Source organism: Panicum virgatum, chromosome 1N (assembly GCF_016808335.1).
Source record: "Panicum virgatum strain AP13 chromosome 1N, P.virgatum_v5, whole genome shotgun sequence".
NCBI lineage: Eukaryota > Viridiplantae > Streptophyta > Magnoliopsida > Poales > Poaceae > Panicum > Panicum virgatum.
In genome coordinates this window covers 45,492,551-45,505,091 of record NC_053145.1, presented here as the reverse complement: position 1 = coordinate 45,505,091, position 12,541 = coordinate 45,492,551, and positions in this window count along the sequence as shown.

Below are 12,541 nucleotides of genomic sequence, written 5' to 3'. Positions count from 1 at the left end.
TGTGTTCATGCTTCGCACACCCACTGGCCACAGGATTGTTAAATGTGTCAACGCATATACGTACCTCAATGCTTTGTTTTGTGCGTGCTGCGCAGACTCTTCTTTCGAGTTCAAAGAAAATGCAGTGTTTATTTAGTCATCGAAATCCCGCGTCAACGGAATATTTTGCTAGGTACAGTTGCATAAATCTATGACACCAATTTGGCATTCAATATACACGACTTTTAAGCGGAATATGTTTCAGTTACGAACATCAACGTGATTTAGAGCCTGTTTGATATGGTTGCGGCTCCTTTTAAAAGGGCTCTGGTTGTGGGTTCTCCAGTGAAGCAGTTTGGAGAAAAACTGTTTCGAAAAGTACATGACAAAATGGCTTCTTGTTTTCATGAATGGACTGAAGTAGGTGAGGGTGAAGCGTGATAAGCCACAATTTTTTAGTTTTAGTCACGCAAGCAAAATCGTTTTGATGCTTCTTGGTGGCTTCAATGGTGAAGCTGTTTTAAAGATGGCTCTTTGCTAGGACTCCATAATAAGCCGGTGGTAAAGCTATACCAAACAAGCTCTTAATAAGATTGTTAAGGTGTAAAAGTATTGTTGTGCTTATAATATACAAATGCAGTGCTCTTTATCACTAAATCTCCGCTGTTAGAGATGGATGCATGGTTTGTTTTTCTAGATACTGTTTGCAGAGTCTTGCTCTCTAGCCTCCAGCAGTAGCGTCCAAGAAGATGCATGCAATTTCTTTTCCTCGAAATGAAGGAGCCACTTCCTCCATTTCAAATTATAAGTCATTTTAACTTTTTAGGTTCATGGTTTTTACGATGCATGTAGATATATATCATGTGTATGTGCATAACAAAATCGATATAACTAGAAAAGCTAAAATGACTAATAATTTAGAATGGAGGGAGTATATCATACTGATATTATTAAGGGGCATCCGTATATGGCCAATTCTGAAAAATAGATAGAAGAATTTGCTATTATCACTATGTAGCGCTGTTATTTCTCTAAGAACAAGGTTTTAAACGTCCTGTTTCGAAGGCACGCGTGCCCTAGCAAATCAAACTTGCGTCGAGATCTTCGACTGCGACGGGCATCCTCGTGAGATTATTCTGTATATGGAAGGTCCGATCTCTTCGGGTCCCACGTGTCGGTGCCTGTGCACTGTAGTGGCCACCGTATCTTTCGGCTCCTAGTGAGAAATGTATTGTGACACTAGCTTTCTGATCAAGCGCGAGCTCAAGAAATGCGTCGTGTTTGGTTCCCGCTAAGGAATTCTTAGCGCATGCATTTTGAAAAAAAAATTCTGTCCGCATGAAGTACTAAATGAAGTCTATTTGCAAAACTTTTTCAAAGATGGGTGTAATTTTTCGCGACGAATCTAATAAATTAATCGATGATTGGCTACAGTGATGCTACAGTACCATCCTCTAATTACGCGGTCAAAAGGCTCATTAGATTCTTCAGAGTTCCTAGTGCGGGGGTTCTGAAGTTGGTTTTGTAAACTAGCTTTGTTTGATACCCCTAATGGACGGTCAAAGTGTGTTCTAGAATTTTTCCTAGCACAAACCAAACAACACCATGGGCCACTTACACCCATCGTCACCAATAATAACTGTAAAGTTTGGTGTTTCGGTTTAGAGTTTTCAAATTTTGGCTGAAAATACACTGATTTCGTGGCATATGTAGCTCCCCTAACTGCGCGTGTAAACCTATATATGGCTAGAACAAAGGTGTACGTATATACACTTATTAAAAATCTATGAATTTGATCTCAAGTTTCTCAAAAACAAAATTAGATTTCTAAAAAAAACAAATTTAGTCTCGCTCTCGCATGGCTCAAGTTTTTCTTTTCGTACAAGATTAGTCCACGGACGTGATATTTATTTGTCGCTTGCTTAGCACATGGAGCTCCCTTCAACTTTTATCCAGCCCTTGTTGATTCATATGGGTCGCATATATCCCCCCAAATCTTTCCACAACTGTTTTTTGATTTGGGGAGATCCTCGCGGTATCGTCAACCGAATAAAGAAATGATATGATTGGATGGCAATCTCCACAAATCCCAACAGTTCGCTTAGAAAATCTGCAGCTTGCTTTGCTTCGGACAAGCAAAGTTGTAAAATATTTGTGTCCGGAGAAGGTTCTCCTCCTCCTTTTCGCTTCTTGGGAAAGAAAGTGGTTGGCGCCAGTCAGACCCATGACTTGAGTCATCAAGCCAATCCTTCTTGTTCCTTCAACCCCTTTCTTTTTCTTCAGTCCAGTCAGACCCATGGCTTGATGAACTCGACAAGTCTATACCAAATTCAAAGTTCAATTATTCAAACTTCTTTGATCCAAACCCAGCTCTTACTTTCTCCTTTGGTAACAAATAAAAAATTCCACCTGGCCCTTGTTTAGTTGAATAATTCTAAATTCTAAATTTTTTCCGGCACCTGCATGAAGACTTAAATCTAGACAAAATTAAAAACGCATTGCACAGTTTACCTGTAAATCGCGAGACAAATCTAATGAGCCTAATTAATCCATCATTAGAGGTTCATTAGATTCGTCTCGCGATTTACAGACGAGTTCTGTAATTAATTTTGTGATTAGTCTATATTTAGTACTTCAAATATAGAAAGATTCCCTTTTAAAAACTTTACACCCTGCAACTAAACAAGACCCTGGTCCCAGGCCTGGTAAATATGCTTGCATGATTGCACCGAAAACCATACCATATACTCTATCCATCCCACGAAAAATACAATTCTCTAATTAAAAAAAAAACACCACAAAGAGTGATAATTTATATATTAATTTCCCACCCACCCTGTCGGGTACCATAATTAGGGGCACCATAATCCAGGGACCAAATCGCCCTCGATCAAAACGCAATCAGGCAATCGGGCCCGCAACGCCCAAATCCTCTCCAGATCCCAAAGAGGCCCAGTCCTCACTCAGCCTACAGCCCAGCTCCGCGGTATGGACCATCCGAGGCCCCCTCAAACCCGCGGAGCGATCTCCGTTTCGCTCGAGGCCTTCCCGCCGCGGCCCTCGACAGCGCACCGCATCTCCTCCTCGCTCGAGGGTAGAAGACTTACCCTCGGAAGAGTGGACTAACTCCGCCTCGCTCGAGACTAGCCCTCGGCAGACGGAGCTCGCAATCCACTCGCTCACCTGTCCTTCTGACGGAGGCATTAAATGCCAACCACTCCGCCGCGGAGTGCGGAGTCAAACACGTCAGGCCACCATGTCGCACAGCAGCCGTGACCGGAGTTCCGTCCGCCAACTCCAGTCACTGCTCCGCCATCCCCAATACTGTGTCGACACTGTGGGAACCTGCGGCGTCCTGTGCAGACGTGCCCCGCGCTGCCCCCGCCACTGTGCTCCCTACTCCGCGTACTTCCTCTGCTACGGAACCCTCGATCGGCATGGCGCAACCCTCGAATGCAGTCCGGGTCTTGACCAGAGCAAGACCCCCGCCTGCCGAACCCTCGATGCTCTGCCACGTCAACACGGAGGACGGTACCCTCAACAGGGAATACCACGACGCCCACAGGAACCACAAGGACACTGGCGCGATCTCCGCAAGACCAAGAACGTCGCCCAGGACAACCGCCACACCCGGCGCCATGCTCTTCAGTGCCCCACAGTGTACTCTCTACAGTAGTCATCCACTGCGCACCCCCGATTCGGGGAGAAGACGACGACTTTAGATCTCTCCGTACATATACTCTGCCCCTCCTTGTGTCTATAAAAGGGGGAGGCGGGCACCATCTTCTCCAGGGCCTCACTCGCTCAGACGCTCAACTTATCCCTTAGAACACACACCCGCTCTCCGGAGCACGATATTGGCACTTGCCTCAATCTCTTAGCAGAGACCTGGGAGCTTCCCTCTCTCTCGCCTCGCTTGTACCCCCTACTACAAGCACTCCGATGCAAGATAGTACAGTGCACTCGCACACCCCTCTGCTGGACGTACGGCCCCGCGGCCGGAACCAGGATAAACTCGTGTGTTACTATGTTGCCTCTTGCATCAACCATCTAAGGTGAGGGACCACGCAGCATCATCACTAGTTGGTGCCAGGCCGCCGGGTCTAGACACCGACACTCCCTGCCTAATCAAGTGGCTAAAACACACTTGCTTGTATTAGTTATCTCGTATATCATGATTAACTCCAACGATTACCAAAAAAGGCAGCACGTCTAAATCTGTCGGGAAAAAAACTGCAATTGCGCTCTTCAGGTTCATGGGATGGACGGAGCGCTATTATCAGTGAGATTTATAAATAAATACTGCCTCCATCCACAAAAGAATGCAATTCTCGCTTCCCACGAAGTCAAAATTTAATATATTTTCATAACAAATCTATTTGAAGATATAAATGTTAGTAATTTTTTTTTATAAATTTGTTAAATTTGAAACTATTTGATTTCTCATAAAGTGAGAGTTGCATTTTTTGTGGACAGAGGTAGTATATTCCAAACACACTCTTATGACAGAGGCTGGTAGGCATGATGAATGTTTGAGCCATTCACTTGCGCTGCTCAAGGCAGGGGAGGAGTTTGGAGGGAGCTCGATCGGAATATATGCATGCATGTCAGCCGGTGGGCAGGCAACTGCATCTCCACCGGGCCATCGCAATTGACAGATGAATAGCGCCGCTGGGCCCCACGCCGGCTTTTCGTTGGATGCATACATACATGCACGAACAGGTCCACGTACGCAACGAGCTGAGCTTCCCAATCAAAGGCGGGGAATAATTCGAGGACGGTAGGCCCCCATGGAGATCAACATCCACCAAACAGTCTCCGGAAACAGTAGGAATGCTACCTCTCCAAGAACACTACCAGCTGTAGCTAGCGTATCATGGGGTCACAAAGGGTGAGAGAGGGATCTTCATCACTCTCCCACTCATGACACCGGCTGCTAGCTATAGCTGCGTGTCATGAATATTTTTACAAAATTGGTTTGTGTGTGTGCGCGCGTGAAAGCGGGCGAGAAAACGACACGAATGTATATGTCTCGCTATCACGGTAATCTTCCTGATTTCCTCTCGCGATACGTGATAGCTGCAGCTGTCGTCTCTCCCAACGGTAGGGGTGGTGTTTTTATAGTTCACTTATATATCCAGCCTGAAATTTCAATTTTCAGGTGACAACGACACTATCTTCGGCTTTAGAATTGGTCCTTATGGACTGTGGAAAGCAAGTATGAGAGTGGGCGAAGTTGATGCTTGGGTTATTTCTCTCACTTCCGGATTCTCTGTATATTATTTTCTCGGGTAAGGAACTGATGGTGTATGCATGAGTGGGAAAACCAATTTAAACATTTTCATTTTATTTTTGCTTGAGGGCAGGCATATTCTCACATAATCATGCAGGAACCAAGTGAGAACCAAGTGGAATAAATGGGAGCTCTTTTGGCCTCGAGAGCTAACAATCATGGAAACGCAAACAATAAATGTTTGGTGTGCGCGCGCGCGTGATTGTTGTACAACCTTACAAAATGTCGAACTCAATGTGTCACAGCTTTAATAAATTTCCAAGCGATCTGTTATCATTTGTTGACATTTCTAAATTTTACCAATATCGACAAATTTGCTTCTTTATGTAACGGTATTATTGGTATCATTTCTAGGTTGCAGTGAATTCCAGGTTTTTCCACTTGACACACGGGCCCATCTAACCGATGCTTCCATTTATTATTAGTATCTCCATATCTTTTCGATCATCCATCATAACTTCACAGGTAGACATTATATTAAGCAAACAAATAACTAAAATGTGCATACAAACTTTGTGCCTTCCTTGCGTCTCTCTCTCTCTCTCTCTCTCTCTCTCTCTCTCTCTCTGGTTCATATAAAATGTTGCTTGCATGCACTGTATCTTGTAGCTTTACATAAAAGAAATGTCGCAACGGATTTGGAGGTGGGGTAAAGGGCCAACCAACTCAGAAAAAGGATAACATAGGAAAGGTTCTTCCTCAGAATACACCAATAATATTAGTGATAAGGATTCCCCAATAAAGCAAACACTCAAATAAAAACATAGAACCTATACCATGTTATCAAATAGCTTCAGAATAATTTACCTTTTTAGTAAAAAAAGCCATTGTTTTTATGTAACTATACTCCTCCCTCAGTTTAATTCCTGACTGATCTTAGGATTTCTGCACACTAAATTAGGTTCAGAGTGGCAACACGCCAAGCTTGATAGTTGAGAACAACCAGTATTCCCAGCTTCCTTTGTGTAGCATTTCATTGTGACCCCCAGTGCAGCGAAGTAAGAGCCAGCAAGAGGGAACATTTCATATGTTTTCATTTAATTTGCATGCTGAACATCTGAACTTTTGGAAAATAAGGGGTGCAGTGTCAACAAATTGTCACAGAAATCTAAGGTGGTATGTTGGAGGTGAAGAACCGAACCTGGAAGACGAAGGATTAAGGCCTATTTTTAACAAGATCAACCAAAAATTTCCCAGAATGCCTTTTTGTGTGAAGTTTGTTATAATTGCTTGTTTAACATTAACATACATTTCATATTTATGTAAGGTCACCGGAAAATTATGCACATACAAGTATATCGTCATGCAAACAACATGGCATGCTGCAGCCGTACCATATTGTCCATATGAAATCAGGTTGGAAACAATTTTCGTGAAGTTTAATATTATAACATGGAGGAGCATTGCGTGTCATTGTATCAGGAAATTGAAATCAGTCTGGTTGCACCTTTACACAGCACCCTAAGTTTGTTAATAGTCTAAAATTGTTGTTGTATATATAACCACTTTTGAATACTAGAAACATTTGAAGTTTTAATCTTTGTCTTGTATTTGACGCAAACTGCATCATTTTTGTTTGTGTTTGTTACTAAATTTTACAAGCTCCAGCTGTTAGTGATATATGTTTTACTACAAATTGCCTTGTAATTATTTTTTCATGTAGGTATTGTTGCACATGTAAGATTTACATTTCTGGTGAGGCCGATAACGCTACAACAAAACATGCATGTAGAGATGCTATTTTTGGCTGCAGACATTTTAGGTTGTCTCTACGTAATCATAGTCATTTTTCACTATGTCGTAGAGGTACCACTACAACCAGTGTCTCTTTGATAGAAGATATACTTCGTTAATTGTCTCTATATTCTGCTATGTCATAGAGGAGTCACTGCAACCAAGAGATACTTTGTTAATGACACACTATTAAGATAACTTGTAATGACACACTATTATGTCTCTACTCTCTAGGTGTACTAAAAAAATATTGAAAAACATGATAATACTTGAGTGATGCAGCTTTGAACTCAAGACCGCACACCATATATTACACAATCCGCAGCTTCCATCTCAACCTTACAGCAATTGTTACTCATATACTTAGTATAATTTTTTGAGTATTCTATAATGCACCTAAATGATCGTAATAGTGTCTCAACATATTAAAACGAATGACTCAAACTATGCCTTTATGGGGCTAAGGTCAAAAAATAAAGTGTCTCAAACTTGGCCCCAATATTTGTATAGACATTTTATGAAATGACTTGAAAAAATATCTCTATCATTTAAAATGACTCAAATAGTATATCAATACATGTGGCGCTTTTGAAAGTACCACAAAAAATGTCTCTACAATACATTATGATATATTTGCAAAGACAAATTAAAGTGTCTATGTGTAATTGTGTTGTAGTGTAAACTCATCTTGTATCACAGTAGGTGCTCCATCCCATGGTGCCAGTTGAAATTATTGATGGAACAGATAGATCGTGGACTAAAATATGTCAGAAAAAGATAGGTTTATCCTGTTACCAACTTTGAACTTTCTATACGTCAACGTTGATACCGTTGTAAGATATTATTCAAGATTTTTTTAATACATGTAGGCGAGAGACAAGATCAAATAAAACTGTCGTATTGATGAGTGCACGACACCTTCGGATACGACCATTTATAAGATGAGCTTGTTCCAAATGAATTTGTCATGTGGATTTGAGAATAAATTACTACTTGATGATTTAATTATTGTTAGGAGCCATGAGGAGGACGTTAGGGAGGAGTTTGGAGGCTTGGTGGACCAGCAAAGGCGTCCAAACCGAGATGGAGGACCAATTCAAGTCGAGCTCGAGTCTGCCTCGGAGTCCAGGAGCAGCGTGCACTAAAATTGATGCCCAGGAAAGCTAAGGAGATAAGCTTTCCAATGACACCGGTCCCACCTCAATATCAGGTCCGAGGCAACAGGAATCATCGAAACAATTGGTCATGAAGATTCTGTCAGGGTGCTGCACCGCTATTTTGGGCCTTTGGCCTGTGTACCTTGATGGGGTGTAATGAACAGTATCCATATGGTGCTTCAAAAAAAAAGAGTATCCAGATGGAGCCGCAACGGAGGAGAATCCAGATGCATTGAGGAAGGGTAAGCACACCATATGCTTGAGTGTGTTCAGCGTGTAACGAGGCCACTTCCCCTTTCTCAATGCATCTGGATTCTCCTCCATTTCTGCTTTTACACGATGAACACACTCAAGCTTCTGCTCCCTCTCCTCTCTATGCTGAGCAGCATGCCTTCTCTCCACCTCTTCTTTCTACTCCTTTCTGCTTCCTTCTCTTCGCGTCTCTTCTCAATCAACTGCTTCCACGCCACACCCCACTCCTTCATTCTCCGCAGATACTCCTTGTCCTCCTCCTTGATCTCATTATCGATCCACTGCCCAAAAAATCACAGAGCAGGAAAGGGGTCTGCAAAACATTCAATTGTTACACACCTAATATTGCACATGAAGCATACATGATTTCATATGATATCAAATATATTACATAAAAAATCAAAATTTTCACCAGCACTCCAATGCGGATCTGACGAGGTGTAAGGTTGAACGCATAATTTTTTCACACATCCAACACCTCTGGTTATGTGTTTCCTCTTCATCAGACTTGCCACCTTGCATGAATCACCACTGTAGCACATGGCACAGAAAAACCACTATGCAGCAGTACCCAACACTTTCGGTTTACTGGGTTTACCACGCCTTGGAACCCTACAGTTATATAATACATGTATCAATAATTAAACCTTAAATTCTAAGTAATGATGTACCTACGATTGAACAATACATGTAATATAGACCAAATCAAAGCGTAGAAATTCAGGAGGGGAGAGAGGATACCTTGCTTTCGCAGATCTATGGACTAAATCAGTTTCCATGGTTAAATATGTCATTTGATGAGATTCGATGAGTGGGGAAGAGAAAAGAAAAAGAGAATGGGCAAGAACATGGGAGAAGCCTCCACCAAGAAAAAAGCCCGCGGCCTTTTGGCATCCTGGAGCAGGGTGCCACGTAGGCGCCATGCCAAATAGGGCTAATAACCCTCGATGCCATGACATATGGCGCCGAGGACGTTTTACCTCGGCGTCATAGGTCATGGTGCCGCCCCCCGGGTCTAGAAATACATATAGTTCTCCTGGGGATTCGAACATGAATATTTTTTTAAAAAAAACTAAATTGCAAAAAGTACAGCCCACACACACACACTCACCTACATCTACGAGCACCTCCAAGAGACTGAGTCCTTAGATCCTTAAGAACGATGAAGTCACCACAAGCGTCCATGATATTGTGTCGGCAGATTTTCGAGAATTACAAATTCACCATAAGCATCTAGCTGTCTACGGTCACATCGTCACCTCGTATCCTACAACTAAAAGAATAGCGCTGGTTAAGTTCTGGATTAAATCCAGAAAATATAAGCATTCACGAGAAGTCGAAAACTTGAATCCGAATGAACAGGTTCTATCACAAAAGAACCTTATCAGCTCAGTTCACGGATGTTGGAATTAGTTTAATATAAAGGTTCTTATTAATTACGGGACAAGCAGATATGATAACTATGGAGTACTCCATCAGAACACTATGCTACCTCCGCGGCAGGGACGAAGCCAACTGAAAAGACTGCCGGTATCTTTCCTATATTCATGCTAGAGTCCTTACTTTAGAAAACAGCGCAGAACAGTAGTGATTCTCGTTGACTTTGCACAAGTCCATCCGTATTCATAGACCGAAAGAGGAAAGGCCAGCTCCTCGATAGTTGCATTGGCCTTGCACCGCGTCATCCTGGCGGCGAGCATAATTCCAAACGGATGCCCTGAGTGCCGATGATATCGGCGAAGATGGTGAGAGATCCGACGCCTAAATCCTGGTTCCTATGGGCCTAATCAAGGCCCACAAAGTAAGCCAGCCCAGTTCTAGCAGCCTTGGTCCATGTGCCAGCTTTGGTTTCAATCGTTTCCTAGCATCAGTTTAATCCTCGGCGTTGCTTTTTCATCTTTTTTCTTTCTTCAAATCTTCAACAACGCTATGTTTGATGTGCATAATTTAACACTAGCTTGTACCTCAAATACATAATTTTATAAAGTATTGCAATGTATTAGCGAATATGAAGACATTTGTTGCCTCTGAAATGGAAGACAATCTGGACTACGATGTGCCACAGTAGAGGTGCACAAGAAAAAGAGGTGAGCTATTGTGTTTTATACAGCAGCTTTCCACCGTGATACAAAGCCAGGAAAGCTGTGGGCTGACATACTGCTGCAATGCACGCAAAAATCACAGGCAATCAATCGATACAGGCAGCCTCCCAGAACACAGCAAAGAAGTGTGTATATATATATATATATATATATATATATATATATATATATATATATATATATATATATATTGTTATGGTATAATGCACCTGGGTGCATTCTGTATAGAGAATGCACCCACCCTCTCAGTTGCAACTACTGTGACTATTCTAGTTGCAACTGGATTGTGTCCAATTGCAATGGTTCGCGTCCAGTTGCAACTGGGTCAGTCCGAGTTGCAACCAAATCTGTCCGAGTTGCAACCGGTTTGTGTCCAGTTGCAATTAGTTCCGTCTAGTTGCAGTTGGTCTATTCTTCCTGTTGCAATTGATGTAGTCTCTCAGTTGCAACTGCAGAGTATAAGTGCATTTTGTACACAGAATGCACTTTGTTGCAACGTTCACTAACTAGACTTGCAACTAGGTTGTAACTAGTTGAAACCAGTAGCAATTGTGCAAAAACAAGGTTCTAAGTGGTCGCAACTAGTGCTAACTATGCTTCAGCCAAGTTGCAATTGTAATGTAGCTATGATAGCAACTAATAGTATCGTGATGTTGCAATTACATACTTGAACAAAAAAGTTCACCAAATATAGTCTTCATGGATCTCATTTTGTTAAGCATATTTTTTCCAACGACCTGGTGTAAATAGATCTGAAATCGGAGCTACGGTTTAAGAGATATTGTATTTTTTTATCCAAATCAATAAAAGATTCCCTCCATGGCGCTTCCTGGTGGGTGGCGGGATTGAGCTGTGGTTGGTTGGCGAGTCCGGCGAAGGGTCTGTGCATTTGCTATAGCAAATGCATATATATATATATATATATATATATATATATATATATATATATATATATATATATATAATGGATTACGCGCAAGAAAACGAATTTTCAAACTCGCAAAATTAAAATCTCGAGTTACTATTCACAACACTATTCAAATTCAGAATATGAATAGCGCTCGAGCACTTCAACTGAGTGGCTCAGGCACCCAAATTCACTTACTATTCGATACACTATGCAGCGCACTTCTTGTGGTTATGCAAATTATATGGTACTTGATTATGATGGATTGATGCAGTATGGTGTGCGATATTATTCAACGATAGCGACCTTCGTGGATGGTGGACGAGTGTGTGATTATTATGCGGGTGATTATCGAATATTAGGATTAAAATTCAAGGCTACTGGCTATAGGATGATAGCGACGTATGTGGATATGTGCTTGATTAGTATCTAATATGCAGGCGGGTTATGGTGTGCGTGCGATTCTCAGGATCTTTGGCAGGTTGGCGAAACCAAAAAATTCAGCCGGCGGAGTGTCTTATGCTTGTGTCAATCCTACTCGGTACTCACCGCATGCATCGCTAGCTTGCTTCAGAATCAGGCCTACCCGGTCTTCTCCCAAACTAACCCCGGCCACGTGCACACAGGACTCAGGCTCTACCATCTCCCCAGGCAGTTCCACCTGAAGGAAACACTTCTCTGCGGACACAGGCTCTCTCAGATGCCTCTCCTGGGCTAAACGAGAGCAACTCAACGTAGAGGTTTCTCCTCTAGGGTCCCTAGCGTAGAGACATCGCCCCATATGAACGAGCTCAAAGGAAAGCAGGGAAATTGACAGGAAAGCTTAATCAATTTCCACAGAGCAAATTTACATACGGCTTTCCCTTTCGGGAAACCCCAAGCACTTAGTACAAACCTTAGGATTACCTTACAAACGACTGACGCTCACAGCTTCTCCCTTATTTCTATATTACAATGGGAGTGAAGTGGCTACTAATTAGGTGGAGTGGAATGGCGGATGTCTTTGGTGGCTTTCGGTTCTGCGCGCCGTTGTCGAGTGCTGCGTCTAGCTTCTCCTTTTATAGATGGGAGGAGCCTTCTGGCTTAAGGAATCGCCTGGACACCCGGTGTCTTCAAT